The sequence below is a fragment of the Nicotiana tabacum genome, chromosome 17 (assembly GCF_000715075.1).
Source record: "Nicotiana tabacum cultivar K326 chromosome 17, ASM71507v2, whole genome shotgun sequence".
NCBI classification, from domain to species: Eukaryota; Viridiplantae; Streptophyta; class Magnoliopsida; order Solanales; family Solanaceae; genus Nicotiana; species Nicotiana tabacum.
The window spans coordinates 45,995,102-46,002,323 of NC_134096.1; the positions used below are offsets into that span (position 1 = coordinate 45,995,102).

General features: G+C 35.0%; 1 long non-coding RNA gene across 2 annotated transcripts; it reads right to left on the reverse strand.

The window, feature by feature from the left end:
* Positions 1–3,552: 3,552 nt before the first annotated feature.
* Positions 3,553–6,903, reverse strand: LOC107802262 (uncharacterized). Of its 2 annotated transcripts, none has more exons than XR_001651803.2 (3): positions 6,592–6,903; positions 5,698–5,878; positions 3,553–3,835 (listed from the first exon to the last, which is right to left on the reverse strand). It is a non-coding gene; the product is annotated as an uncharacterized LOC107802262 (long non-coding RNA). The 2 variants fall into 2 exon arrangements; XR_012701176.1 differs by having other exon boundaries at positions 5,698–5,784; positions 6,580–6,885.
* Between the last annotated feature and the right edge of the window lie 319 nt (positions 6,904–7,222).

The following is a 7,222-nucleotide window of genomic DNA, read 5'->3' on the forward strand; positions in this document are numbered from 1 at the left end:
AACAATAACAACAATAATAACAACTATCAAAACTATATAAATAATATTTATAGAGTTTCAAAATATCCAACAACAAAACGTTTCACAAGTTAAAAGTTCAAACATCATTCAATGAGTGTTATGTACTACATCATCTCCATCTCCAGTACTAGAAGCTTCATCGTCGGCATGGTTCGAAGGATCACGACGAGAAGGATTAGCATCTGGGGAAGACTCACGAGACCGGGGAATCGGGAAAGCACCACTAGCAAGAATATTGGCCAGCTGGCCTTGAAGGGCATTAAATTATTCGTCCCTCTTTTCTAGCTAACCTTGAAGGGTATCAAATTATTTATCTCTCTTTTCTTCTCTAGCTTTTGCCTCTTCAAGCTCTGCTGACAGCTTTGTGATCTTCTTTTCCATAGACGAGAAAGTCGGCCTATCAAGTGCCTCGCCCTAGGAGGAAGTCCCTATACCTTGCAATTCAGCCATGTAGCACCAAAATGATCTCTCCGGAAGGTCGTATGCTATCCCCTTTTTAGGACTACCGACAACATCCAACCATATCTTCTGCGCATCTTCATCTGAAATGGAAGGTTGCTCGCCTTGCTCATTTGGTGGCAAGCTCGGAGTGTACTCTTCCACAGTAGTCTTGTAGCGACCCTTTATTTAGAAGATAAAAAATTATTAACTATATAATTTTATAAACATTAATTTCAAGTTATAGTAGTTATGAAACTTACATATGTAGTCTCCCCCCGGTCCTCGACCCATATAGTTAGATCTGTCGGTGCCTTATTCTTCCGGATGTAAGTCTCCATGAAGTACTCTTTATGAGTCATCTTCCTCCCATATGTTTTTTCGTACAAATATAATAAAACATGTTAAATAAGTTAAAATATATAAATATAATTCAATAAAAATAGATTTAAATATTTTATGGAATTACCAGTAGTCTCCTCACAGTCCCCATCCTCCTTGCACCCACACAGTGCAAGGAGCCACCCTTCTTAGATGCTTAAGCCTTCTTTCCCTATTCACTCTTCTTCACGAATTTCTCAGTGGCCCACTGCCTCAAAATATCCTCCCATAAATGCGGTAGAAATCATGAAGGCTTCTTGCTCTTCTTCCGAGCAGAACAGAAGGAATCAGATACTCTCTTACGATATTTGAACTAAAAATTTGTAAGAATGACATTGTTATGTCGGTCCTCCCAGGCACACTTAGTCTGCAAATAAAGTGTGTAACATTAGATGAAAATATTGTTAATATAATGCTTAAATAGATAAGAATTGTATTAAAAACTTAAATTGATAAAAAATTTGCTCCACGAGCTCCGGTGGAAATTCACTCCAAGTCGCATAGGGTGCATCATACAACCAGCCAAGAGTTTCAGTGATTATCTTTGTAGTCTGATGATTAGGTGTGAACCTTCAACATAGCAATTACATTAAATAAATAAGACTAGCTATTATAATTCAGGAAAAACAAAGAAGTAATAAATAAATCTTATCTATTGCCCTCAGGCCTGATGATCATCCTATAATAATGATCATACCGCACTTCCTCTGGATCATCATCCACCGGTGAATCTGAAGCGTGCGTAGAAGGGGAGGCATCTGGCTCAGCGCTACTATCCCGAAGGCGAAGTCTAGAAATTCTAGGAGACGAACTCCGTGGAGGGGGAGACGGGGTCGCTGATGAAGATGGATGCGATCTAGACCCCTGCTGCAATCCAAACCCCTGCTGCGATTTGGGTGGCTGAAATCTAGATGGGTACGATCCAGCTAGTGGTGAAGCAAATGGAGAAGATGACGGGCATATAACCACATGGATGTGTGACTGCTGACTCGGTGTACCCATGTAACTATATGCAAGATTATGTGGATGAAGCGGGGTATAGCCCTGTGGTGGAGAATGGTAAGAATACTACTGGGGGGCTAACGGTAGGTAGTCTGATGAGTAGATAGATTTGGTGGAAAAGATGTGTGCCTAGAAGATTGTTGTCGGCCATTAGCAGTGGAGGGATGCAAGCGTGGAGTGGAAGGAAGCGAGTGTGTAGCACTATCCTCATGATCAATAGACCTTTTATCCTTCCTAGACCTACCTAGACCCCTACCGATCATCTGCATAAATTAAAGAAAATGTTAGAATTGAGAATATAATCTATATATGTTGAGAGCGCTTGAAAAATAACTAACATGCTAGTCATCTTCTAATATGCATTGAGGATGCTCCAAGTCATTTTCACCATTTGGTTGACACTTGAGGTATCGTTTTTATAAGCAACATCTAGCACATTCTCAACTTTCACCCTAATAACATGCTTAGTTTTGATTACAACCAACCAATCATCCTTATCCCTCCGTAATGGATATGAAGCATAATACACTTGCCTAAGATTTTTTGCAATTATAAAAGGATCAAAGCGGCCATACTCCCTCTTTTTATTAACCTCAATTATGTTGTACTGCGAGCATACATTTGTACCTCTTCTAGGTGTTGGGTCAAATCACTTGCATAGGAAAAGTATGATCTTCTTATTTGGCCAACCTGAATATGATAACTCTATAATCTCTTTGATCACACCGCAATAATCATTTTCCCCATCTTGGTTGCCTTCACCATCTTTAACACACACACCACCGTTATTGCTTTTTTTATACTTGGAGCATTTCTCAGTGTGAAATTTATAACCATTCACAACATACTTAGACATAATTGTAACCGTAGGTGCAGGTCCCCAAGATATATCTTTCAAAAATTGATTAACATTATTGTTTGGATTATTGACCTACATGTAGTGTTTAAAAAAATCACAAATGAGCAAAGTATATTCACAAGTGACCAAGTATGTATATTCACATGTGAGAAAGTATGTAAGCTACACTTACACACTTTTTAAACCATGCCTCAAATGTAGAATATACAGCATCATAGCCAAATTGACTCACGAAGCCACTGAACGACACTTTAAAAATTTTGTTAGTTGCATCAACCTAATTAAATAATAGTCCATGTAAATTAATCTTACGTCTACACTTACTTAAGAAAGGGTTGAACTTTCGGACAAACATTCTACCTCTATTATAATTTATTACACGTATACGGATATGAAGTGTAATTTATACGAAAGCATACGAATGATAAACATTATCACTACAAGAAATCTGCCTTTTTGTGGCAGCTAATGTCGCTACAAATGGTAAGAAAGTCGCCACTACATGTTTTTAGCAGCGACTATGGGCTCGCTCCAAGCACTACCATTACTGAACGATTATTGTGGTGACTCTAATAGTACACAGTGTAGCGACTGAGGTCGCCTCAAAAACATGTTTCACAAAATTGAATTTAGGTGGGTCGTTACTAAATAATGACATATAGTGGAGACTGTAGTCGCTAGAAATGACATTCAGTGACGTTTTTCTTGTTGCCACGGTAAGATTTTCTTTTTGTGGCAGCTAGAGTCGCCACTAAAGCCTCTTTCTTTTTACAAAAATGATAATAATGCAATACCCAATAGTATTCCTGCTAATTTGCCGATAGCATTATCATTATAATGAACACCACAGATACTCTTAAATAAAATTGTATAGAAACTTTTCATTACCAAATAGTCTGCAACAAATCACATTACGCTCCATAATACATTGTCATTGTATATACACATGGAAAAAGAACATCAAATGTGTTCGAACTCCTACTTATTAAATAACCTTATCCCTTCTCTATTTTAAGAAAAAAAAAACAAAGGAATACGTCTTCAAACTATTCCAATATGTTCAAGTTACTCTAATGTCTTCAGGCCACTCCTTGAGCAACTTCATTTCCCCATTGTTGAAGTACTATCTCCTTTCTATTAAAAAAACAAAGAATAACAGTAATATATGCATGCATACAAAAAAGAGTTGATCCTAAGCCAAGTACTAAATGAAAGCATATAAAAAGGAAATGTCTACTACAACCACAGAGAACTATGGCAAGTGAATATCTTTCAAAAAATTTATGCTCATCCAAACTGGGATTTTAAGCGAAAGTTGGGTCTTCCGATACGCTTTTTCGAAGGTGTAAAAGACTTTTTCAAGTTTGACTGAATTTCCACTGTAAGCCTAGTGGAAGAAATAATATTAAGTTTTGAACATAAAATTGTTTGTGCAGCCAAAAGATCCAGAAACATATTCAGTTATATCTAGTAGAAGGAACATTGATTGCATTTCCCTTCTAGTTCTTATCTCAAGCTATAAACTCACACTATGCTATCTTGTCAGCAATGGAACCTTTATATGGTGATCAACAACAGAGTAAGCAAGAAATTTAAGCTAAATTTTACCGTGTATTATGAAACTTACTGAAACATATCTGGTGTTCAGTGAACAAAAATAATTTTATTAACAGATTTTGATACTAAAGAAAAAAATAGCATATACCAGTAACTTCCCAAGATCCTTTCCTATGAATCTGGTTTGTTAAGTACTTCTCTGTAATAAGGATTTTGCATAAAAAAGTAAAATCTACTGGAGTAGTATTTTCTCTTTGGTTTAAGACCAGAAATCATGCCAAATAGCATTAGTTGTGATATAATATGTCCTTCTATTTAAATATGTAAGGAAAAAAAGGTCATAGGAAAACATGAGCTCAGAGTAGATAATAAGGCATATGCAACTCATATTGCATTGATATAGTCAGTTCATTAGAAGACATTTTATGAAATTCAACCATTTCAAAGCTCAGAAGTTAGTTCTAGAATAGGCACTCCTCCTGGCCTAACAACTTTTCTATAACTGACTTCAAGATACAAGAAGGAAATGGTTGAATTTCCTTTATCACATGTCATAAGGAAATGGTAATTAATAAAAAACAGAAGGAAAGGAAGGAAATCACATGTCAACCTATCTCAAAACTCATCTAAGTCATTAAAAACATGAAAAGTCTTAACTATGTCATAAGGAAAGAAAAATTTCAATTTCTATTTAATGAAAGACTTAATACACTTAGGACAGAGAGAAAAAATATATTTTGGTATGTTACCAACAAAATGTCATCTTTTACTTGAGACAAAGTCAAAAATCATAATTTTGATAATGACCTAGAACTGTTATCACCTGGCATCTGCCCCTCCATTTCTTAAATGTGCAAAATAAATCACAGTTGTACATTTTTAAAATAGCTTTAACTGCATATCACTCTCTCTCAAATCATAAACTTATGCCAAAATATTCAAATCAATGAGTAACTTTATGTTAAAAATTTGTACCATGCCAAGCATATGAAAAGGAAAACACTCATGGAAGAGGCAAGAAAAATTAAAGTGCATCTCCACCCAAATACAATAGACTAAGAACTAACACAAAACTTAATAAAGCCACCAACTAGAAGAACAAAAGCAAGGTTGAACATACGATTTTCCAAACAAGGTTTCGAAATTTGTAGATTATTAAAAAGAATAAAACAAAAATAAAGAAATTATCTTATCTTTAGTTGATTCTACATATTGACTATTGTTTCATGGAATGTAGATATAAGATTTTAATATTTGGCAATAATTTCTTTCCTATATGAAACGATAATTAAATATTGCTCGATTTACCAGATTTCAAGTTCAAATTTTAATAAAAGTTAACAGAAATCAACACCAATTGTAATAAAGGGAGCCTCAAACAAACCAAGGTATTTTCTAATTTATTCTATAATATAATTTAATGGTGGAAGATTGCTTACAGTAAACGATGATGATATCAGCATCTGCTTCTTAAAATCAGGTACTATCTGCTCAAACTCGTCAATCATCACCGATGGTCCGTATAACTGAGAATTAGGAAAATATTTTCATGCGTGTAGAATTTTTAATATTTTACGACATGAGTAATTGGAAACACCATATGCACATCCAAATGAGGATCTGTTATAGGGCACAATGAACCAAAAACAATTTCAATTAAGCATCATCCTTCTCTAGTAAGTTATTTCAATTTAAGTAGAAACCAATTTATGTTCCAATACAAAATATCGTAATTTACTTTACCAATCAAAATAGAGATCTCCAGTTTACTTAACAGATAGTGAGCTCTAATACCACCAACCTACTCCCAAAAATTAAGAGGCAAAATCATCAGCTACGAGCAACAAATTGAGAGGAACTCCATTCCTTGGGAAAGTATCATAGAAAGGCCACTTGTCCACATGCTTTGTCAAGAAAATATTGATAAAATCTTATCATGCTTTGTCAAGAAAATATTGATAAAATCTTCTCATGCTTTGCCAAAAAAATATTGATAAAATCTTCTCATGCTTTGCCAAAAAAATATCGTCTCATACCCAGCATGAAAAATCTCAAATGTACTCCATAATTGTCAATTACTCCTTCCAATTTTCATCTAGTCCCGCTCTCGCCATTTTTATTTAGGTTAAGAAAATAGCAAAAACTTTTAGAAAGGGGCTTTTTTCACTATAGAGTTGAAAGACTTCAAGATACAAGAAGGCAAAGAAGAAATAGAATAGAAGAACTTATTTATATTTGCACGAACTAAGATTCACAGTTAAAACAGAGCCAAAGGTAAGAAATCTAAAAGGGAAGAGAGAGATAGAGAGAGAGGAACCGACAGAAATATTTACTGGTAAAGGAATTGTCGATGAGTTCGCCGGGTCACAGCAAAGGGATAGAGGATCCAAAAGTTCACAGCCGAGGGAACGTTGTTGAGAAGTGTATTGTAGAAAATGATTTTGGCGGTGTTTTCTCTCGTTTGTCTAGGGTTTGTTTTTGTAATCTTTCATTTTAAAACCAAAAGCATTAGTGACAAATTCGCTGCTACAATAGATGGGTATATCTAGGGGCGGCTTCCAAGTCGCTACAACAACCTCATATTAGTGGCGACAATTCATCAGTCGCCACAAACGAATCTTTTAGCCAAAATTTATTTTTCAAGTGAGGAAAAATTTTGATTTTAGTTGCACCTATTTGTGGCTCTTTTTTTATCGCCACTAATATGTTACTTAATGTGGCAACTATCCAGGTCACCACTAAAACCCTTAGTATTGTGACAACTCTTTTCGTCGCCAGAAAAGGTTTCCACCGAAAACCATATTTCTTGTAGTGTATATATAATTGAAAAACAGTAAAAGAAATGAAACAATCTTGTGAAAAATTTTGCGTATTCATTTTGTACATAGACAATGTATATATAGAACTATTCTATGAAAAATAAAAGAATAAAAGTAATCATCTATATAGGTGTCTAAATCCTAT